This window comes from Loxodonta africana, chromosome 22 (assembly GCF_030014295.1).
Source record: "Loxodonta africana isolate mLoxAfr1 chromosome 22, mLoxAfr1.hap2, whole genome shotgun sequence".
Taxonomy (NCBI): domain Eukaryota; kingdom Metazoa; phylum Chordata; class Mammalia; order Proboscidea; family Elephantidae; genus Loxodonta; species Loxodonta africana.
Window position 1 is genome coordinate 12088640 of NC_087363.1, and position 23971 is coordinate 12112610.

Sequence of the window (23971 nt, forward strand, 5' to 3'; positions counted from 1 at the left end):
CGTTCGCCTGCTCACCTTTGTGATTGCTCCATTGTGTCTGCCATTGTTAAGCTATCTGCTGACCAGGAACTCGGGCTTCTATCCTCCAGAACCAAGACAAACCTGTCCAGAGTGGGGTGTGCGTCAGAAAATGGATGTGTGATCTCATTGCAGTCAGCTTTCCTGGCCTTCTCGGAGGGCCACTGTGCATATACACACAAAACCAGCTGCCGTGAGTCAATTCCAACTCATGGTAACCCAGTGTGTGTCAGAGTAGAACTGCGCTCCGCAGAGTTTTCAATGGCTGATTTCTCAGAAGTAGCTCGTTGAAGGCTTTAACTGTTCGCACCACGCAGGGACTCCATATTTACACCGGCAGTTGATAATTCTCAGCATCTCTCTCCTTGAGCTCAAATTTTGGCGAAATGATTCTTTCTTCCTCACAAATGTTGGAAGATACAACTTCCTCCATCCTGAGTGTTAAGAAAGGAAGAAAATGGGACCTTCATTTTAGATCTAGCAAAAAAAAAAAAATAACCAGTGCAAAAAAAAAAAAAAAAAGCAGGTAACTTTTACCAAAAAACCCTTGAAGTTGATAAACCAGGTATTAAAACAAGAGGAAACTTCCTGGGATATAAAGAAAATACCTTGACATGTACTTTTAGTTCCTGATTAGCGAATTATTGCTGCAAGGACCAAAAAGCTGATTGAAAGTACATTATACTCTAAAAGGGGTTGATCGCTGTCCCCGAACAGATAAATTAATGTTAGCTTTCAAAAAACTTTCTGCTAATCATAGTATGTATTTCTCAGAATATGGTAAAATTTCAGTCTGATTCTTAGCCTTTCCCCTTTTATTCCTTTTGACTTATTTTAAAAAATTATATATGTACGCATATATATATATGCATATATATGTATGTGTGTGTGTGTATATATATATGTTTTTGTTGTTGTTAGGTGCCATCAAGTTTGTTCCAACTCATAGCGACCCTGCGTACAACAGAACAAAACACTGCCCGGTCCTGCGCCATCCTCACGATCCTTGTTATGCTTGAGGCTGTCTTTGTAGCCACTGTGTCAATCCATTTTGTTGAGAGTCTTCCTTTTTTTTGCTTAACCTCCACATTACCAAGCATGATGTTCTTCTCCAGGCACTGACCCCTCCTGATAATATGTCTCACCATTCATGCTTCCAAGGAGCATTCTGGTTGTACTTCTTCCAAGACAAATTGGTTTGTTCTTTTGGTAGTGTATGTGTGTGTGTGTATATATATATACACACACACACACACACACACACATACGTATATATATATCAGGAGCCCTGGTAGTGAAAAGGTTAAGCCCTCAGCTGCTAACCAAAAGGTTGGTGGTCCAAACCTATCAGCTGCTCCATGAGAGAAAGATGTAGCAGTCTGCCTCCATAAAAATCGATAGCCTGAAAACCCTATGAGGCAGTTTTACTCTGTGTTATAGGGTCACTGTGAGTCAGAATCGAGTTCATAGCAATGGGTTTGTTTTTTGGGGGGTTTTGGTGTATATACATATGAGCTCAGCTGCAGACCAAAAGGTTGGCAGTTAGAATCTATCTGCTGCTCCTTGGAAACCCTATGGGGCAGTTCTACTCTGTCCTATGTGGTCCCTATGAACCGACTCGATGACAATGGGTATATATATATGTTTTACATTTTTATTAACGCCTTTTTCTGTAAAATGCCCAGATTTTATTGTTTTTTCTCCAAATGTAGATTTTATTTCCACCTATGTGGTATATAAATTTCTTATTTCATTTCAATGAAATCAAATAGGTCAATTCCAAGGCACCTTACTCCTCCTGTGAAATTTGATTTATTGGATCATAGAATAACCTTGGTATTTTCTGACATATTAACTGTGTAATTTACTAAATATCCCCCTAGATTTCAGACAGAAAATACAATTCTATAAAACTGATGTCGTAACAAGTTCATAGTGTCCTAATTAAACAGATTTACAATCATTTGGGGAGAGCTGTGTTAATATTTGATTTATAAATATGCATATGAATGACCCTGTTTTACATATGGTTAAATGGGTGAAATCTGTCTTTATTTGTGAAATTTTCCATTAAATTTAACAAATGGTCAACTCATTTAAATGATTACCTGTATTCACGCTTCTTGTACGAGATCTGATTTGCCGTTTGTAGATTACATCGTTGGTTGTCACTTTCTCACTTGTTTGGTTCCTTTGCTGTTTGGAACGTTGATTACAGTGTGGTCACTACCCTTGTGGTTTCTGTGTATTTCCTTTCCCCTCCTTTTCTAGCAGTATACCACAGAGATTTGGCACAGCAGTTGCAAAAACTATTGCTTAAAAATAAAACTGGGTATTATTTTCAGATTTCAACTAGCCACAGCTTCCTGTCTTTCATCATATGAGGGGTTGAGGCTGTACCAAATCTGTAGTGAGGATTTTGAAAATATGCTCCCTCAGTGGCATGAAATTATACCACTCAGGTCTTCTGGTGTAGGAGCAAAGTTGACTGAAGAACCCAGCTTCTGCTCTTCTAGGTCCACTATTGTGTTCATGTTAAGGCCACCCTTCTGGAGATCTGCTCCATGCCAAGAAATGAACACAATGAGGCTTCCCATATAGACCCGTTCCTGTGATACATGGGGCCCCTTCATTGGAGGACTGGGTGACTTTGGCTTGAGAACTTTTTGTTGGCCTGGTCAAACTTTTCTTGGTGCATCCATGCAATCTTAGACTCCTCTTGGCCAAATCTCCTTCCTTCCCCTGCTCCTTCACAGGAATCAAATCTGCATCATGTTCTGGGAGATCTCCTTGGCTCTTCCTGCTCCCTTCCCTTGTTGTTGTTGTTGTTAGCAGCCCTAGAGTCAGCCGCGGACTCATGGCAACCCGAGGCATAACAAATTGAAACTCTGCCTTGTCCTTCACCATCCCCATGATTGGTTGTGGATCAGACCTGTGTGATCCATAAGGTTTTCATTGGCTGACTTCCTACTGACAGACAGGTGGTGGTTGTTCACGAGCTACATTGGCTGGGAAATGAGCCCTGCAAGGTGAGAATTCTACCACTGAACCATCATTTCCCTTGATCCCCCAATAAATCTCTTGTACATTTAATCCTGGCTTGACATCTACTGCTCAGAGAACCTTAGTGAACACAAATGCAAACTAAGCCATCTCTATATTAATTTAAAAGTTTCCTTTCTTTTCTGCAATTGAAGTAATTATTCGAAAATGTTTGACAGGAGAGCCTACTGTCTACACGGTGAAGAATTGGTTTATCTGTGTGCTTCATTTTCTATGTATGTACACAGCAGCGAAGGAGCCCTTGTGGTGCAATGGTTAAGTGCTTGGTTGCTAACCAAAAGGTTGGCAATTTGAACCCACCCAGTGATTCCGAGGTACAAAGACCTGGCAACCTACTCCTGTAAGGATTACAGCCTAGTAGTCCCTATGGAGCAATTCTGCTCTGTTTTTTTATAGATGAAGGCTCTGCTTTGCCTGGTGCATTTCTATGTGTGATTTTGGAAATTGGAGAGCAAAAAAGGAAAACAAAGCCTCCTTCTCCCCCTCCTACCCCGAAAATTAAACCCAAACATGTGAAGGCTAGCGTGTGTATCTTTCGTAGTGATTTGTTAAATGTATTGGAGAAAAAATGGAAGTTACCTTTGTTAATCTCCATCCTATAATTTAATCTTTTGTTTATTTCCTAATCAAAAATATCCCTGGCAATAGTGATTATTTCACCCTGCACAGGAGTGATTTTTTTCCCTCCAGCAACATCTTACATCCAAAGACAAGAAGAATCTGAATTGTATTTTTTTCTTTTTGTTACTCCCTCATAAACTTTGTCAGAAAGCAAGGGATTTACTCCTCCTCCAGCATTATGCAGCTGCTTTCTCCAGATCTCTGTATGAGCAAGAGCCAGAGAGAGAGCGCAGGAGTGAGTGAGTGTGTGCTCAGAGCAAGCATAAGCTTGATGGAGCGCGCGTGGCTGCCAGAGCAGAGTAAGTTCTCTATTTTCTGATGTAATACACAGATGTTTCAATTTCAGGGTGTTACCCAGAAAGCAAGGAGAGGATCACCATGGGAACCAGAACTAGTTTTACAGAGTGATTTGGTTTGCCCACTTACTAAATACATAGTCATAGGCTAAACCTTGAGTCACTGTCTTCTAAGTGTGGTTAATGACTACCTATGATGTGGGGGCAGTTGTGAATATTAAATGAAATGGAGTATTGGCACCAGTTAGTGTGGTGCCTGACGGGTAGGAAGCTCCCTGTGTTGGTTGCTCTGTGTGGGTGTTGGTTTGGCCGGTGGTGTGGTACCTGTGGTGGTGTGTGGTGGCAGCGGTTGTGGTGAGGGTTTGATGTTGTCCTTTTAGGAAAGAAAGCTACACACTGACCTCCAAGCAAAATACAATAACTCTGTCCAAACCAGATAAAAGGACAATAGCTGATTACTAAATTCCGTTGTAAATGAACATGAAAGGAGAATTTTGGCATCCTTTTCTTTGGTGAAAGAAGTAAATGTAATCCTGCCACCTGTCCTCCATTCTAATTTACACTGGAACTTGATCTTGGGATGAATTGCTTTCTTGTCTAGTATTCTAAGCCTATTGCATTGCCTTTAGATATCCACCCCCCACCCCATCTTCCTTCTCTATGCTCAAAGCACACATGAGGCTGAGGAAGGCTCTCTACCTGGCTCATAAACCTGTTGCTGTCTTTCTCAGAGGCCCAACTTACTCACATTTGCCTCTTGGCATCTTCAAGGCAATCTCTCTTTGTCTCTGCTTATAAAACACATAGCTTTCTCTCCCCATGCATGGCAAGGAATGTAGCAAATGGCCAACAGCTAGGGCTCTGGAGTCTACTTTTAATACATATTGCCTCAAATCTGGGGGACTTTGAGCAGAATTTTTAACATCTCTAGTCATTAGTGAAGGAGCACTGGTGACACAGTGTTAAGGGCTCGGCTGCTGAATCCACCAGCCACTCTTTAGAAACTCTTTGGGGCAGTTCTTCTCTGTCCTGTAGGGTCTCCATGAACCGGAATTGATTCAATGGCAATGGGTTAGTCTTTAGTAAAGGAGCCCTGGTGGTGCAGTGGTTAAGCTCTCCACTGCTAACCAAAACGTCGGCAGTTCAAACACACCAGCCACTCCTCAGGAGAAATGTGGCAGTCTGCTTCCATAAAGACTTACAGCCTTGGAAACCCTATGGGGCAGTTCTACTCTGTCCTATTGGGTCTCTATGGATCAGAATCAACTCAGTGGCAGTGGTTTTGTTTTTTGGCTCAAGTAAGTGAGTGAAATTTGAGAATGATAACTTGAAATTACGTTGGTTTTCATTTTCCTTGTTGGGTGTTCTTCAATGTGACAATGCTTAGAGCAAATGTCACTATATTACCAACAGCTTTGCAACACCCTGATTACAGCAGACAGATGCACAGTGAGAACGCATGGAAAACGCTTTCAGGATTGCAGATGAAAGGCTCCACAAAACGACTTAGAGTGGTCAGCCATCACACTTACCTCCAAGTGCCCATGAACTCGTGTAGTGCTTGACTTTGGTTAAGAAAATTAAATATGGTGATGGAGGTTGCATACATTCAGGACTAGGATAAAATGGAAGATAATGACAATCAGTCAAACAAGAAGTATTTCTTCTGACAGGTGTATTGTAGCCTGGAGAATGAATAATGAAAGAAATGACAATAATTAAAATGTGTTTACTTAAGTGAAGAATTGCATGAAATGTGGTTGTGTGATAAAAACCTAATTATGGGCTATACTTGGCACATAAATATGACACTTACGTTGAGGGGTAATTAATTTGCTCAGACAGGTGGAGTGATGGGTCACCTGTGGCTCTGCCTTCCATGCTTACTTCAGACATGTCCAATTATGAAACAGGGATACTTAACCTACTAGCATTTACAGTTTTCCCAAGCCAGAATACTCATTTTAGTAGCTGTTAGGTAGCTGTAATTTGGAATTTATAAGCAGAGAGCCTGTGTATAAGGACACGTGACAGCATGAGGAGTTGTAGACAGAATGTGTCCCTGAAGCAAGATGCTTCACTGTGCATTTTCTATCTTCTTTTTCTAACTTGGAGCCTTCAAAGGGATCATTACCTAAAACAGGCAGTAAATATCATGTAGAGTAGTAAAACGCTTTGACATGCATCAGAATCACCTGGAGGACTTATTAAATCACAGGTAGTTGAGCTCCAGCCCCAGAGTTTCTGATTTGGAAGTTCTGGGATAAAACAAAAACCAAACCAAACCCATTTCCTTTGAGTCGATCCTGACTCATAGCAACTGTTTTAGTCATATGATGCTGCTGTAACAGAAATACCGTAAGTGGATGGCTTCAACAAACAGAAGTTTATTCTCTCACAGTCCCATAGGCTAAAAGTCCAAATTCAGGGCATCAGCTCCAGGGGAAGGCTTTCTCTTTCTCTGTCAGCTCTGGAGGAAGGTCCTTGTCATCAATCTTCTTCTGGTCTAGGAGCTTCTCTGCACAGGAACCCTGAATCCAAAGGATGAACTCTGCTCCTGGCATTGCTTTCTTGGTGGTTTGAGGGCCCCCTGTCTCTCCGCTTGCTTCTGTCTTTTATGTCTCAAAAGAGATTGGCTTAAGACACTGTCTAATCTTGTAGATTCCATCAACATAACTGTCACTAATTCATCTCATTAACATCATAATGATAGGATTTACAACACACAGGAAAATCACATCAGATGACAAAATGGTAAACAATCATACAATACTGGGAATCATGACTTAGCTAAGTTAACAGATATTTTGGGGGGGGACACAATTCAATCCATGAGGTTCCATGCTTTGCCCCCCCCAAATTCATATCCTTGCTACACGTAAAACATATTCACCCCATCATGTCACAGCAAAACTCTTAAATCAACTCCAAGTCCAAAATCCAAAAATTTCTCTTCATCCATGAAATCTAGAATACAAGTTATCTGCTTCCAAAGTTCAATGGTGTAACAGGCACAAGGTAGACATTTCCATTACAAATGGGAGAAATTGGTGGGAAAGAAGGCATAACAGGCAGCAGGCAAGTTAGCAGAACACATTACATCAGCCCTCAAGTCTTGAAAAAAAAAAATCCACTGTTCTCTGAGACCATTTACACAATAGCGTTGCCCTCCAGACTCTGGGTATTGGCCACACTCTCCAGACACTGAGCGGAGGCCCTTCGGCCCTGGGCTCCAGCTCCACCTTCCAGGCCCACTGGGACAGCAACTCTGCTCCCTCAGCTTTAGGCATACCATTTTCCTAGTCCATGAGTGGCGACTCCACCCTTAGAAATCCCAGAAGCCATAGCTCCACCCTTTGAGACCCGAGAAGTCATGGTCATACCATTTGAGACTGAGGCAGCTCTCTTTTCTGTATTCCTTGTTGCTTCTGCTTCCAGGTTCCTTGGCCTCTGGGCCCCACAGGCCTCACTGAACACATCTGTCCTGCTGGGGTAAGTGTTCCAAAGCTCTGTAGCCCCACTGATAAGTACCTGGAGGCATCCTATTGAGCCAGTAAACTTTGGTCAGAAGGCACCCAGCTCTCTTGCACCATGGGTTGGCAGGTCTAGCTCCACTGATAGGTGACAGGAGGTACCCCACTCTACCAGGAAGCCTTCTGTGCACAGGCATTCAGCTGTTCCGCTCCGTGGGTCAGCTCCAGCATTCTTTGGCACAGGTCTCCTGGTTCTTCCACTGTTGGTTTTCTGCCGCTGCTTCTCCTGGTCTGCGCCATTTCCAGTGTAACAGCTATCTTCACTTCCTTCTAAGTCCTTAATCCATTCACAGTTTCAAAGCCACTTCCACATTTTGGGTATCTGTTAGAGCAGCACCCCGCTCTTGGTACCAAATTCTGTCTTAGTCATCTAGTGCTTCTATAATAGAAAACCACAAGTGGATGGCTTCAACAAACAGAAGTTTATTCTCTCACAGTGCAAATTTTAGGGTGTCAGCTCGAGCGAAAGGCTTTCTCTTTCTCTGTCAGCTCTGGAGGAAGGTCCCTGTCATCAATCTTCTTCTGGTCTAGGAGCTTCTCTGCACAGGAACCCTGAATCCAAAGGATGTGCTCTGCTCCTGGCACTGCTTTCTTGGCGGTATGAGGGCCCCCTGTCTCTCCGCTTGCTTCTGTCTTTTATATCTCAAAAGAGATTGGCTTAAGACACTATCTAATCTTGTAGCTCTCATCAACATAACTGACACTAATTCATCTCATTAACATCATAATGATAGGATTTACAACACATAGGAAAATCACATCAGATGACAAAATGGTAAACAATCATACAGTACTGGGAATCACGACCTAGCCAAGTTGACAGGTATTTTGGGGAGACACAATTCAATCCATGACAGCAACCAACCTTTAGGTTAGCAGCCAAACTTTGAACCACTATGCCACCAGTTCTAGGGTAAAGGCCTAATAATTTGCATTTTTAATAAGCTCCCAGGTGATGCTGATGCTGATGCAGCTGGCCCAGGAGCCACCCTTTAGCTTTCTACATAAATTATTCTCAGTCAGAGAATACAAATGGGCTATTAAATAGAGGGCCTTTACAAGGAAGATACTTAAGTAATACAATAGAAATTAGGTAATTCTCATTTAGGCATTTACCTCCAAACAAAGAATGCCTGGCGGACCGAGAGTAGCCAGGGTGCTGCTATGGGTTTGAGAAACTGAATGACCGAGTGTGTATCCTGCTTCCACCACTTGCTGGCTTTGTGTCTCCAGGCAGATGACTGAATCCACTGTGCTTCAGCCTCCTCATCTGTACAGATGATAGTAGTCCCTACACCATGGGGTTATGAGACAAATTCAATGAGATGATGTATGCCAAGATTTTAGCCCAGGAGCTGGCATGTAGTGAGAGCTGCATTATCGCATGAAGACATTAATAACATACCAAAGGAAAGGTAATATGTATGAATACATGTACACTGGAGAGATTTAAAGCTATCACCTGTCTTCTGATATCGGCATGTTGGGTTTGAGGCTCGTTTACATAGGAGATTTGTCTTGTGCAGAATGTCACCTGAAGTAAGGCCAAGGTGAGTTCTCTAGCATATCAAGTGTCATGAGCTTACTGAGGGCGAGTTTTATCTCAAATGTGCTTCAGACTGTTTCAGATGAGGTTGGTGAAGACGTGTGTGGTCTGCTTGTGGATGAGCAGCTGCTGTGAGCGGTGGCAGTGGCATTGTTGGTGGGAGCAGACAGAATGGAGAGATGGGAGAAACAGGTGGAGAAGAGGGAGAAAGCAGAGACAGAGAAAGGTAAGGCAAAAAAAAAAGTGGGAGAGAATCGAGAATTCAGGACTTTCTTGTATCAAAATACTTTTTAAAAAACAACTTATTGTGCTTTAGGTGAACATTTACAGCACAAGTTAGTTTCTCATTCAAAAATTTATACACAAGTTGTTTTGTGATGTTGGTTACAATTCCCACCTTGTGTCAACGCTCTTTTTCTTTCCCTTTCCACCCTGGGTTCCCCACATCCATTGTCCAGGTTTCCTGCCCCTTCCTGCCTTCTTATATAAGTCATCCCATTGCCTTCTTGCCTGCATGGTTTCTGCTGAGTAGTCCAAGCTTATTCTTATTGACTCTCCTTTGTAGGTGGCTTTTCGTTTATCCCTAGCTGCTCTTAAAATTCTCTCTTTACCTTTGGTCTTGGCAAGTTTGATTATAATATGTCTTGGTGACTTTCTTTTAAAATCTACCTTTTGTGGAGTTTGTTGAGCATCTTGGATAGTTATCTTCTCCTCTTTTACAATATCAGGGAAGTTTTCTGCCAACAGATCTTCAACAATTCTCTCTGTATTTTCTGTTATCCGTCCCTGTTCTGGTACTCCATTCGCTCGTAGGTTATTTCTCTTGATAGAGTCCCACATGATTCTTAAGGTTTCTTCATTTTTTTAAATTCTTTTATCTGATTTTTCGTCAAATATATTGATGCCAAGTGCTTTATCTTCAAGTTCAGAAATTCTGCCTTCTACTCGCTTAATTCTGCTCCTCTGACTTTCTATTGAGTTGTCCACTTCTGTGATTTTATTGTTAATCTTCTGAATTTCTGATTGCTGTCTGTGGATTTTTCTAGCTTACTAAATTTTTCATTATGTTCCTGAATAATGTTTCTAATTTCTTGAGCTGCTTTATCTGTGTGTTCCTTGGCTTGTTCTGCATAGTGCCTGATTTCCTTCCTGATGTCTTGAACGGTTCTGTATATTAAACTTTTGTATTCCGCTTCTGGTAATTCCAGGAAGGCACTTGCATCTAGAAGATCCCTTGATTCTTTCTTTTGAGAGTGTGTTGAGGTGATCATCGTCTGTTTCTTTATGTGACTTGATCTCGACTGTTGTCTCCGACCCATCTATAAGTTATTGTATTAGTTTACTTTATGTTTGCTTACTGTGTTGTAGCTTCTTGCTTTGTTTTGTTTTGACATACCCAAATGGGTTGCTTGAGTGAGCTAGCTTGATTATTTTTGCCTTTGGAGCTCTGACATCCTATCCCCGTATGGGTAGAGCTGTTATTGGGTATATCAGTCTAGGAATCCATTCATTTTTCTTGCATGAATTCAGCTCAGATGTCCAGGTAGCTGATCATCGAGTGTGTGGTACAGGCTCTGTCCTACAATCTTAGAGGGGCAGGGGTGATTGGTATAGGTACCAGTATCTGGTTGCAGCAGGAGGTCACACTCTGAAGAAGGCAGGGGGCTGAGAATTATCCCCCAAGTGTCTCTGAGGAAAGCATGTCCCTGTTCCCTAGAGCATACAGGTGTGTGGGTTCTGCAGACAGACCATGGGCACCCAATGTTTTTGGTTGTGAGGACTGGGAGGTACCAGTTATCCCTGGACCCTTGTCTCAGGTGGCTGGGTGACCTGAGTGGAGCCACCAGTCCTCAAGCTCCTGATGTGGGTAGGTGAGGACCCTGTTTAATAGGCAAAGCAATGTCAAACATCAAACACCCACCTCTCCAGTTGTAGTCTGCCAACAAGGGCCTATTCTCCTGAAATAGGCCCACACAGGTCCATGCAGAGGGGAAAAGTACTCAAAGTCCATGAACCATTTATGCCTGGACAGGAGCCACTTCTGTCCTGAGCTCCCCTGGTTAGTGGAGCTGGCAAATTATCTTTTCTCCCAATTGCAAATTTTTTCCTCCTCCAAGGCCAGGAGGATGGCTCTAGGTGCTCAACAGGGCCTATCTCAGGCCCAGGGAATTCAGCCACTGAAGTTGGCTTGGGAGTGGGGGAGGGGGGCATGATAAAATATATGCAAGTACTTAGCTTTTGCTGAGGGCGCCGTTCTTCTCTCGTTCTGGAGATGTGAGTAGGCTGCGTGGCTGGCTGCTTATCCCTGAGGAAACTGTGGCCACTTCTGGGAATGGTGCCTGAGGGCTCCCAGCAATTCAGGTCCTGTAACTCTTCTCCGCTGTTGAACTGTCTCTTCCTGCCCTGCCCCTCAGTTCATTTTCTAACCTTGTCTTTGATGTTCAGGGCTCCTAGCTTGTCATAAACATACTCATTTCACTTGTTTTTTCGGGTTTTTGTTGTAAGAGGGCTCACCAGAAGCATCTGTCTTTTCTGTCATCTTGGTCCCGCCTCCCCCTTCCTGCCTTCTTGTCTATGCTTTTGGGCAGAGTTTGCCCATTTGATCTCAAATACTTGATTGAACTAAGAACCACATTCCTCACGTGTGTTACTGTTTCTTTATAACCCTCTCTAATCTTGGACTGAAACTTGGTCTTCCAGAATCACTCCAGTGCTGAGTTAGCAGGGTTTCAGGGATCATGGTCTCATGGGTTCCTCCTGTCTCTGTCAGACCAGTCTGTTCTTTTTTTTTGTGTATGTGTGTGAATTTTAATTTTGTTTTACATTTTTCTCCTGCTCTGCCCAGGACCTCTGTTGTGATCCCTGTCAGAGCAATCCATATCAAAATACTTTTGATTTAAGTTACATTTCCGCCTTTCTAAGCATTCTAATGGTATTCACCTGTGCTTATTTATTTACACCAGAACCTCTGAGGAGCCTGTTTGGTACTAGACAATGCCCTCTTGGAACTTCTGAGATCCAGGCCATTAGCAAGTATGATAAAAATGGAGGTGAACAAAGCATGGTCCCTCCCTGTCCCCAAGGAGCATGCCAACAAGTAGGAGAGAAAGGCATTGAAGAATAAATAGAATTTCCTTAGACAAAGGAGGAGAGAAAAATATTACCAAGTCTGGACTTCCAAGAACAGACCTGGTTAGAATCCTGGCTTCAGCCCTAACTAACTATGAGATTGTGGACAAGTGGTTTGCCCTCCCTAAACCCTCAATGTACTCAGGCATATTATGGAGGTAGTTTTTCTGGAAAGGGCTATTGATACAGGAACAGGCTTAGTATACACCGTATATTGCCTGGCAAGCATGGTAGGTCCTTAATAATTGAAGTCGGGAATAACTGGTTTGTTTGATGCTAGTGTTTTGCAGATAGAGTACAGAGTTCAGGCTAGTGGTTTTCAGCTACGTTTACTGTGACTATCGCAGTGCGAAGAACAGAAGAAATTGCCTAGAGAAGAGGCAAGAAGTGGAGTATAAGCTCATGCCAGCATGAAGAATAATTGCCGTTTACCAGAACATGCGTGAGCCTTGTCCTCTGGGTACATGAGAGAGCGAGCAGAGCAGTCAACAGTTTCTACTGCAACAATGAAAGCACAGGGAGAGGAACAAGTAGATGATGTTATGACTGCGGGTGCTTCTGTCAACATGGTAAGTTAAGGCTGTACTTCAATAGTCATTGCCTTGTCGTTATGGCTAGATTGTTTCACGTTGCAGAATCCCTCAAATGTGATGCCAAGAAGGTGCTTCCTCAGAACTGCATGGCTTGCACATGATGATCATGGATCTCTGGCTTAAGAGCATCGCTCAGCTGTGGTAGCTAGGGGATAGTGTAATGAGAGCATCAAGGCGAGGAAGGAGAGAATCTTCCAGAGACAGAGGAAAACAAGGAGCATGGTCTTTGGAGCCACAGTGCCTGGGCTGGAATCTTGGCTCTGCCACATGCTGGCACTCTGTGACTCTTGTCAAGTTACTTACTTGCTCTGAGTCCCACTTTCTTCGCCTGTAACCTGTGGGTGAGTTAATGTGTGTAAGGCACTCAGAGCATCACCTGATATATAGTTAGCACTCAAGAGCTACTTATTGTTTCGCCTAGGAAGGATATACCCAACTTCTGACATTTGAATCCCCATGGAACGAATGCTAGTTTGGTTATAATTAAACTGCTTCTGTAAAATCATATCAATGAAATATTTAACTAGTGAGAATTTCACTCCACATGCTCTGAGGATAACTAACTTATATGTTCTATATAATCATTTGTGTGACTCTTCAAAGTTGCTGTCTGTTTTTTCTCAATTCTTCCATTTTTCTACATGTTTATCTGTAACTGATGGTAATAAATTACTATAAAATTAAGCTTTTCACGTGTACTGCTTTTTATTTACTATACCTGACTGTATAGATTATTACCCTTAAGAGTTGTATACACAAAGTCATGTATATTGTATTTTATGGATGATTTAAGGAGCCTTTGTGGTGCAGTGGTTAAGAACTTGGATGGTAACCAAAAGGTCAATATTTCGAATCCACCAGCCACTCCTTGGAAACCCTATGGAGACAGTTCCACTCTGTTCTATAGGGTCACAATGGGTCAGAATGGACTTGAAGGCAATGAGTTCGGGTTTTTGTTTTTCTTTAAGGCGTTTTCAAATGTTACTAAGGACTGGAGAATGTCACCCACAATGGATGCCTCTCCAGCATGGATGGTTGGCTGGTAGTCACAGAACTTACCGCTGCTTTGTATTTTTTAATCTACTGGAGTAGATATTTCTTATTCCATTTCATCTCAAGTTGTAGAATCCAGTTGAACTCAGTGCAGGACACCAGGAACAGGCTGGGTGATTGGTGTACATCAAATGTTATTTTGCAGGCATTTTGTTTTTCTTTTTAAATTGTACCAAGAGCCTGTTGTGTGTGTTAGCAACTTATGTGTTCATTTGTCTTTGCTGTAATAATAGTAGGTTTTTGCTTAGAAGGCCACGTCTATTACTATGCAATTAGAGCAAGATGAACGTGTTTAAGAGCTGCACAGAGTGGGAGGAGGGGAAGGCATTGAGCATAAAATCAGACGTCTGACAACAGATTTTTATTTACATGGTTCTGGGAGTTTTCTTTTGGCTGATGCATAAATACCTCCTAGCTTTGTTCATCTCTCACACTTAGAGTTTCTCCTAAACCTTTGTATGTATTTGGGGAATGAATAAGTTTGTCTTTTTTTTTTTAAGAAAGAATTGTATATCTGTTGAGTGTGTTGATTGGCTCCTATGATTCAAAATGGTAGTTTCTGTTTTTTTACACTTTGTGGTTGTATATTGTAGTGATTCAAAATGCGGCTAGCCCTTTGCAGTTTTTATTTAAATAAAAGGTTATTTCATCCTTACATGTTTTGTCAGTTTCTGCTATACCATCCCAACACAAGCCTGACCTATTAGCCATTTTTTTTCTTCTCCCTATGGGAAGTTTGGGATTCATTTTGGAGCATTTAATTCATATTTTTAAGATAGGAATACCATATCACACAGATCATCATGTACTTCTGAACCAAATAGAGACAGTTTTGGGTTGTTTCTACTTACTCTGTTAAGACCAAAATTGTATGAAATAGTTGATTTGAAAATCAGGAGGCCAAGGCAGGGTGTTAGAAAGAGATGACGATCTTACCTGTTGTCATTTATTTCCTAAATTGTATTTTAGATTGTAGCATTCAGCTTTTACTGAGATTGCCAAATCCACCTTCAAAGTACAGGCATTTTCTTCTGCAATTAAAACAGTGATATTTGACGTTCTCTTTTATTGGTTATGCTAATAAAGACTTAGGACAAAGAAAATTGTAACGGGTGGGCAAGTCATTTTGTTGGGTCTTTAAACATGCAGTTAATGGTAGGAAAAGCTGAGAAACACAGATTGCCATCCTATGTACTAATCTGTATGCTCCTGACTGATAGTGGTGCTGAAGTGACAAGGTAAGAATTGACAAATAAAAGCCATAGGGGTTAACAACTGTGTGTTTGCTTTTCCTTTTCTGTAGTGCATGTGAGAGAAAGCAAAATGCATCACCATGCCCTTGCGTGACCACGGTGATACCAAACCCTCAAATTGTAATTTCATTCTATCAAAGGCAAGGGGTATCAGTAATAATTAATGGCCGCCTTAATGTTAGTTGAATGAGGCATTGGTGGTTCAGATTCCCAGCCAGTGCACCTCATGTGCAGCCACCATCCGTCTATCAGTGGAGCCTTGTGTGTTACCGTGATGCTGAGCAGGATTCAGCAGAGCTTCCAGACTGAGATGGACTAGGAAGAAAGAGCAGGACCAGATGGTATTTCATTAGGTTACCATGAGTTGGGGGCTAACCACAATGTCAGTTGATTCTACTTTATGTCATCATCTCTGTTTTGGACTCTGCTCTTGTTAAGATATTATGGAAGATATCTTTGTTATTAAATCAGTAATAGTATCTACAGGTAGCTGTCTTACAAATTTCTTGGCATAGACAAGTGAGTACTTCCAGCACAGCATCCAATTGTTGAAAAATCTCAATTGGTATACTGTCAATTCCTGGGTCCTTATTTTTCACCAGTGCCACAGTGCAGCTTGGACTTCTTCCTTCAAGAACGCTGGAAACACTGACTTGTCTATGCCAAGAAATTTGGGAGACAGATACCTGACCAACCAACTGAAAGAGATGCATATTTTTGCCCATTCCAAAGAAAGGAGATCCAACAGATTGTGGAAATTATCGAACAATATCATTAATATCACAAACAAATATCACATGCAAGTAAAATTTTGCTGAAGATAATGTAAAAAGAGTTGCAGCAGTACATCGACAGGGAACTGCCAGAAATTCAAGCCGGTTTCAGAAGAGGACATGGAACTAGGGATATCATTGCTGCTGTCAGATGGATCCTGGCTGAAAACAGAGAATACCAGAAGGATGTTTACCCGTGTTTTACTGCATATGCAAAGGCATTTGACTGTGTGGATCATAACAAATTGTGGATAACTGCAAAGAATGGGAATTCCAGGGCATTTAATTGTTTTCATAAGGAACCTGTACATAGACCAAGAAGTAGTCTTTCAGATAAAACAAGGGGATAATGCATGGTTTAAAATCAGGAAAGGTGTGCATCAAGGTTGTATCTTTTTACCATACTTATTCAATCTGTGTGTTGAGCAGGCAATTCCAGAAGCTAGACTATATGAGGAAGAACATGACATCAGGATTGCTGGAAGACTCATTAACAACCTGAGTTATGCAGATGACACAACCTTGCTTGCTGAAAGTAAAGAGGACTTGGAGCACTTACTGATGAAGATCAGACTACAGCCTTTAGTATGGATAACACCTCAACATAAAACAAAAATCCTAACAATTAGACCAGCGAGCACCATCGTGATAAATGAGGAAAAGATTGACTTTGTCAAGGATTTCATTTTACTTGGATCCACAGTCAACACCCAATCAATCCAGCAATCAAGAAATCAAACAATGTATTGCATTGGGCAGATCTGCAAAAGACTTCTTTAAAGTGTTAAAAAGCAAAGATGTCACCTTGAGGACTAAGGCGTGGTTGACCCAAGCCATGGTATTTTCAATCACCTCATATGTATGTGAAAGCTGAACAATGAATAAAGAAGATCACAGAATTGATGCTTTTGGATCATGGTGTTGATAAAGAAGTATTGAGTATACCATGGACTGCCAGAAGAATGAACAAACCTGTCTTGGAAGAAGTACACCAGACTGCTCCTTAGAAGCAAGGAAGGTAAGATCAAGTCTCATGGATGGTGCGATCAAGCCTCACAGACTTTGGACGTGCTATCAGGAGGGAGCAGACCCTAGAGAAGAACATCATGCTTGATCAAGTAGAGGGTGAGCAAAAAAGGGAAAGACCCTCAATGAGATGGATTGACACAGTGGCTGCAACAATGGGCCCAAACAAAGCAACAATTGTGAGAATGATGCAGGGCCGGGCAGCATTTCATTCTGTTGTACACAGGGTCACTATGAGTCAGAACTGACTTGACAGCACCTAACAACAATAGTTTCTATAGAATTTTTTGAAAACTCAAATTATAAAGCAGTGTTTGACATAGGGTTTTCCAGAAATGCCTTAGCACTCCAAAGATAATCACATTCTGCTTTTTTGTAATTAATGTGTGTTTTTGACAGTAACAGCAATATTTAAGTACTGGTGGTAGATTAAAAATAAAATTAACCTATTAATTAAGGAGAGTAGATGGATAAAGGTTGAACAAATACAAAAAAACCTATGTTGAAAAATATTATTTTTAACGAAAATATGCATCTTATCACCTTCTAAATGGTAACAGTGTCTTTGTTAAGTTTGAAATATGTGAACAGACAGAAGGATTTTATTTTTAAGTAGCTCATGTCCATGCAAATTATAAGTTCCTAAATAGTCAAGTAGGCAGCAGTTAGAATACGAAGCTCTAGGGTATGGTTTTTCAGCCTTGGCAGTATTGACGTTTCAGACCTGCTGGTTCTTTGCTGCGGGGGCTGTCTTGCGCATTGTGGGATGTTTCATTGCAATGCTGGCCTCTACCCACCAGATACCAGTAGTCCACCTCCTTCCCCTTGTGATAATAACCAAAAATGTCTCCAGACATTGCCAAATGTGCCCTGAGGGATAAAATTGCCTCTGGTGGAAGACCCGTTGTTCTAGGGATTTGGGATAGGAATACACACTTTAAGTTTCCGGTGAATTTTTTTTTTTTAAATCACCAGTCTCAACTGTGACTGGCAAATCATGAAGGCCAATGTAAAATGAGAGGTCACCCAGTCATAGCTGAAATAAACTACACGACTTTGTCCTCATTCACAGCTCTAGGAGTGTGCTGGAAAGCAAGCACAAGAAAGACCTCTAGTCCCTACCTCCTTTCCTTACCTACTTTTCATCAGAAAACATTCCAATGACTCTGTTTTCAGTGCCAGTTCATTTTAGTAATGTAGCTCCAATGGTTTATAATTACAGCAGATGATGAGTGATCTGCCTACTAAGAAGAGTTCATTTCTTCCTGGTGAATGAAAGCACAGAAGGAGCCATGTTGCCATAGAGGCCTGTGTACTTCTGAATTTGATTTGACAAGCTAGTCATGACATCAGCAAGAGGTCTCCAGAAGGTAAAGGTGGAGCAGCTGGCAGGGCAGGCGGCGTCTGGGGAAGATGATGGCTAATGATAGCTAGAGGCCTGATTGCTTATTCTCTGCCTAATTCCAAATGCAGGTTGTGCTGGATGTGCTCGTCATTTAGAAATTTAGACCAGATGCTGTGTTTGATATGTTGTGTACAGTTCTATTTGTTTTATGAGAGGTCTGTTGGAGTCAGAGTATACAAAAATGATTTCTAAGTGAGGGGGAAAAAATCTCTGATTAGGCTATTGAGTTCTGTCAGCGAAGAATATGGAGTCTAGATTGAAGATGTTAACAGTGGCACAGTTGTTTACTTAGCAAAAAAAAAGAAAAACAAAGAGTGATATTTACATGTTTTTTTAAACCCTCCAGTAATATCTGTACTTTTTTTTTTTTTTAAACCCTCTAGTAATATCTGTACTGTTGATTTGTAGAGTATTCTGTGGGTTAACTGATAAGAAGGCAGTTTGATCTTTCTTAGGCTAGACCTAGATTGTAGTTAGAGATGATATTAAGGACTTTAATTCTGAGTAAAAAGAAAACAAACAAAAAACGGTCGCCATTGAATCAGTTCCAACTGATGGCAACCTCATACGAGTCAGAATAGAACTCTGCTGCATAGGTTTTCAGCGGCTGATTTTCTGAAAGTGATCACCAGGCCTTTCTCCAAGGTGCCTCTGGGTGGACTGGAACCTGTAACCTTTTGGTTCTTAGCCGAGAGCATTAACTGTTTGTGCCACCTAGAGACTCCTAGTTCTGAGTACCTGGGGAAAACACTTCTTTCATGGCTCATTTTGAAATGGCACATGCAAAGCCTTATGTAATTTTTGAGATATGATACTCCCGTGTTTTGGATTTTGGCAAATTTATATTGATGTTAAAAGGAGGTCTTATGAGCCTTATTTGGCATGTGTGGCCACCACTCCCCAATTCTGTATCCACCAGAAACATCATTATTTCAAGGACTGCATTTTTTTCTACTCCAGGAAGCCAATCCTAGTTGACCAGTGTTGGCTTATAAGCCAAAACCCATTGGCTATTGTTGATTTAAACCCTGGTCTACATAACAAGTTATGAAATGTATACTCTAGGTGAGTGCTGTCCAATCTAACTATATTTGTGCTATCCAGCATAATAGCCACTAGCCATATGTGGCTAACTGAGTACTTGAAATGTGGCTAGTATGACTGAGAAATAGAATTTTAGATTAAATTTAATTTTCTTTAAATATAAATGTATATAGCCATGTGGCTATCAGCTACCATATTGGACAGTGCAGCTATGGCCCTTTCAGGCACATTTTCTGAGAATCATTTTTTGACCTAAGATTTTGGTCTCCACGGGACTACTGAACAAGCCATACCCAGAGTTCTAGAGCCATTACCATTGCCTAAGATCCTAATCTAGTCAGTGGTTGTGTATGCTAGAGATAGACTAAACTAGAACATTTGGGTAATCTAGATCTAGACTAGGCTAGACTAGAACATTTGGGTAATCTAGATCTAGACTAGACTAGAATATTTGGGTAATACAGAATTGTTCATGTATGGCATGCAGTGCCAAGGTGCTGTTCATGAACTATTTGGTGATGTTATAAATTGTGGAGTTTCATAAGATGCAACAAGGCCCATGGCCATAATAGCAAGTGCCAGGAACTGTTCTGTGTGGTTCCTTGTTTAAGTGGTTGCCGTCCTGCTGGCATGGGTAGAACTAGGAAGAGACCATAAGTTCTCGGGATTGTGTCAGGGTTTATAAAAGCTTTATAAATGTTTCTAGTCATGCTTGGAACAAGACCTTGCCAGATTTCTACCCTCTGGTGGATGCCCTATGATGAATGAAATTGCCTAAGAAATATCAGTCTGTCTGCACCTCAACAGGCCAGCATGCCCAGGGTGGTTGGAAACTGGTACTGATAATAATTGATATTTGGTTTGTATTTGTAATAGAAGTCTGAAAAGATGGAAACTACTCATGCAGTCAGCCAATTAAACTTTGACACGTACATAAGCATGCAGATATTCACAGCAGCACTGGTCTTAAGTCTTTTTTAAACTTTACCCTCTTCTTCCAATGAGGTTGTCCAACCTTGAGAAGTTGCCCTGAGTCTCAGCGTCCTCATTTGTAATTAAATAGCCCCTAACCTTTTTTAACCTTTAGGAGTGCTATGAGGCTTAAGTGGGATAATAAAAATACAGATCCTAATATGGTTCCTGATCCATGTGAATTGCTCTACCAGTTTTAACTATTGTTGTTGCTGCAGTTGTTATATATCTGAAAGGTTATGTATTAAACAAAAGGTAGTATAAATTCAAGTATATAAAGGCCTAAAGATGCTTGCTACTAAAGAAATATTTAGATAGATGTGTTTCTTTTTTCAACCTGAGGATTCTCTTGAAGTACAAATCAATCTCCCTTAATTCACTTGTTTTATAAATTAAGAGTTTTTCTATACCAGGTATTCCAGAAACTAGGCACATCCATAAAAAACAGAAAAAAAAAAAACCAAACCCAGTGCCATCCATATCTCTCAAAAATGGCTTTCTAAAAGTTATTAGATGATCGATTATGGCAATAAATAGGACTATCTTTTAAGTTATTGTCCAATCATATGAAATTGTGCTTATATAATGATTTAAAAATAGTTATGGTAATTTGCTTTTCATTAATGATCTCTTCTGAATCCTGGAGTAAATGTCATGCCAAACTTACTCAGGTTGAGAATTGAATTGTCATGAATTGAATTATGTCCCCTTAAAAATGTGCATATCAACTTGGCTAGGCCATGTGTGGTGGTCCTCCATTTTGTGATTGTAATTTTATGTTGGAGGATTAGGGTGGCGTTGTAACACCACCTTTACTCAGGTCACCTCCCTGATCCAAGGTAAAGGGAGTCTCCCTGGAGTGCAGCCTGTACCACCTTTGATCTCTCTAGAGATAAAAGGAAAGGGAAGCAAGCAGAGAGTTGGGGACCTCATACCACCAAGAAAGTAGCACCAGGAGCAGAGCGCGTCCTTTGGACATGGTGTCCCTGCACCTGAGAAGCTCCTCAACCAGGGAAAGATTGAGGACAAGGACCTTCCTCCAGAGCCCACAGAGAGAGAAAGCCTTCCCCTGGAGCCAGTGCCATGAATTTAGGCTTGTAACCTACTAAACTGTGAGAAAATAAATTTCTCTTTGTTAAAGCCATCCACTTGTGGTATTTCTGTTATGGTATTTAGCATTAGATAACTAAGACACTCAGGTATTCAATTTTTGAGTTATCGGAAGAGGAAATATCTCTAGCTTCTTAGGTCGAAGTTTTAATATTAAAATGTAGTTTCCTGAGAAAGATTCCATGTTAAGTATTTTTGTATTTAATTAATGTCCAAAATTATCTACATTGAGTATCTATAGTATTTGGATTAACTAGATAAATATTTCAATCATTCACTGACCGAAAGCAATAATTTAGGGAAGGTATGATTAATTTGACCTATTTCATCTAAGGAGTTGGATTCTGATTGTGAGAATTATCTGGGAAAACCATTCCCTTTTCGGGTGGAGGGATAGATGTAAATTTAGAATGAAATCTATTCCTTATGGCCTCAGGGGGCCTGTGCGTTAATGGAGAAATTGATATTAGGATAAAATCTTGAACAATTAGGGATAAGTATCTAAAACCCAATTAACCTTTAGCAGTTCTCCCCATAGCAGTAACATGCTCTCATTTTCACAGCTGTGGGGATTAAATGGACTCTTTATCACTGTACAGCCAAAGACAAAAGTCAGACTCTGCAAGACCAGTTTTAGAGAAGGCAAAGGAGCTGTTCTCCGAGGGTCGAGGATGTGTACCACTTACACAATTTGTAGTGCTTGCGGCAAGTTATATTCTCCTTCCTGTTAGAGCTTCATTTTTATGAATCTGTGTCGGGTCTTTCTTCAGGGTATTTTGTGATAATGAAATGGGCTTCCTAGCCTAGGTTCTGAGGCCCAGATTCATGATCTCTGCATTACTCACATGGTCCTTGTGGCTGAGGAGCAGGCATTACTACCAATATTCAAAGACATTTTTCGTTTTCTGGAAGAAGACAAAAAAGCAAAATGTCACGCTCATCTTGAAATTACCTTAATAGTAGCATAATTTCATCATATTAGTTTGACACGTTAGATCTGTGTAGGTTGTTCTGTACTTTCGACAGATACTTTCTTTGTTTAAATTACTCTTGAATGATAATAGGACTTGGCAGAAATTCCTTCAAATTTAATTACCAAATGGTTAAATGTCTCTAGACCTACTGTAGGAGCCCTGGTGGTACAAAGGTTAAGCATTCCCCTGCTAACCAAGATGTGGGCAGTTGGAACCCCCCAGCTGTCCCACAGAACAAAGATGTGGCAGTCTGCCTCCTTAAAAATTACAGTCTTGGAAACCCCATGGGGCAGTTCTACTCGGCCTTTTAGGGTCTCTAGGAATCGAAATTGACTTGACGGCAATTGGTTCAGTTTTAGACGAGACTGAAGGACCCCTGGTGGCACCATGTTAGACACTCAGTTGCTAACCAAAAGGTCAGTGGTTGAACCCAAACCAGCCACCCCACAGGAGAAAGATGTGGCAGTCTGCTTCCATAGAGATTACAGCCTTTGAAACCCTATGGGGTAGTTCTACTCTGTCCTATAGGGTTACCATGGGTTGGAATCAACTGCAGGACGATGGGTTTAGACTTATTAAGAGAAGAGAACTGGAAGTGGCACGTGTGTGCTGAGGTTTTAGTTTTTAAGTTTTACCTACTAGGCAGAATGTTTCCGAAAAAAATAGGCTCACAGCCAGAAGAAGAAAGTTTACACAAAAGTTATAACTGTATGCTTTTCGACCACTCTTCACAGAAATCAGCTGGTTCCAGTCAATACTGTGGTTTTTTATAATCATAGTCCCCTGTATTGGTTCATTATTTAAAAACATTGATGCACTGAGCTGTCTCCTTATATGTTTGAAACACTAATTATCTTAATCATTAATCTATGAATTTATACAACACATACACATTATTCAATTTACATACCTTGATTTCCCTCACATAGTCCAGCTTCTCGGATTATTTGGTCAGCATACAGATTGAATAAAAAAAAAAAAAAAAAATTTTTTTTTAGGTATGGTGAAAGGATACAACTCTGACTCACACCTTTCCTGACGTTAAACCATGCAGTATCCCCTTGTTCTGTCCAAACAACAGCCTCTTGATGTATGTACAGGTTCCTCATGAGCACAATTAGGTGTTCTGGAATTCCCGTTCTTCGCAGTGTTATCCATAGTTTGTTAGGATCCACACAGTCAAATGCCTTTGCATAGACAACAAAACACTGGTAAACATCCTTCTGGTATTCTGTGCTTTCAGCCAAGATCCATCTGACATGATATCAGCAATCGTATCCCTGGTTCCACGTCCTCTTCTGAATCCGGCTGAATTTCTGGCAGTTCCCTGTTGATATACTGCTGCAGTCACTTTTGAATGATCTTCAGCAAAATTTTGCTTGCATGTGATATTAATGATATTGTTCAATAATTTCCACACTTGGTTGGATCATCTTTCTTGGGAGTAGGCATAAATATGGATCTCTCCCAGTCGGTTGGCCAGGTAGCTGTCTTCCAAATTTCCTGACATAGACAAGTGAGCACTTCCAGTGCTACATCTGTTTGATGAAACATCTCAATTG

At 41.0% G+C, this 23971-nt stretch overlaps 1 long non-coding RNA gene across 3 annotated transcripts in view; it reads left to right on the forward strand.

Annotated features, from left to right (window-relative positions):
- The first annotated feature begins 622 nt into the window (after positions 1 to 622).
- LOC111750578 (uncharacterized) overlaps positions 623 to 23971 on the forward strand; it is a 37376-nt gene continuing 14027 nt past the window's right edge. The window contains exons 1-3 of one of the 3 annotated variants that reach the window (XR_010318963.1): positions 623 to 9303; positions 12487 to 12775; positions 16308 to 18274. This is a non-coding gene — a long non-coding RNA (uncharacterized LOC111750578). Of the gene's footprint in view, positions 12776 to 16307; positions 18275 to 23971 lie in introns of all 3 variants that reach the window. The other 2 variants (XR_002785665.2, XR_002785663.2) reach the window with 2 other exon arrangements.